The sequence below is a fragment of the Chinchilla lanigera genome, unplaced genomic scaffold, assembly GCF_000276665.1.
Source record: "Chinchilla lanigera isolate Chin_1 unplaced genomic scaffold, ChiLan1.0 scaffold00043, whole genome shotgun sequence".
NCBI classification, from domain to species: Eukaryota; Metazoa; Chordata; class Mammalia; order Rodentia; family Chinchillidae; genus Chinchilla; species Chinchilla lanigera.
In genome coordinates this window covers 1,178,281-1,178,918 of record NW_004955444.1, presented here as the reverse complement: position 1 = coordinate 1,178,918, position 638 = coordinate 1,178,281, and positions in this window count along the sequence as shown.

The following is a 638-nucleotide window of genomic DNA, read 5'->3' as shown; positions in this document are numbered from 1 at the left end:
AAAAAAAAAAAAATTAAAGTCAGCCCGAAGCCAGCGTGCGACGCGGGCCGCGCGAGGCGAGTCCTGCCCCAGAGTCCGCCCGCGCCCCACGCTGGGAGGGGGACCTGCTGGCCCCGGGCGGGACACTGCACAGCAAGGACTCCCCGCCCAATGAAAACGCTGCCGTTACAGACTCACCTTACAGCCGGACAGCGGGGGGAAACGTCTTGCAGTCCGAGGGGTGCACCTCACCGAGGAGAACCCGCCTGGCAAGCGCCAGGCCCTGGCTTCGGCCCCAGCCCCGACGCGCACGAAGGCACTGAACACCCGGTCCTACGCGGCCTCGCCGGGCGCGCGGGCCAGCCGCGCCGCTGCGTGCCCACGCTCTGTACCAGCGCCTCGCTGCCACCCCAGCCACGCACCGCTTGGTTAAATCGGTCGCTGCGGGCGCCTCGGCCACACAGCCACTCCACCCGCGGCGGCGAGCCCAGCCAGGCGTTCCGCAAGCAGCACCGCGCGACACACGACGGCGGGAGGCAGGCTACCGTGCGGACGCACGTCCGCGTCCCCTCGCCATCCTGCCAGGACGGGACGGCGCTAGCTCCCACGGCGGCCCGCGGCGGCCGGGCACGCGCTTCCCTGCACGCCCGCGTGGTGCG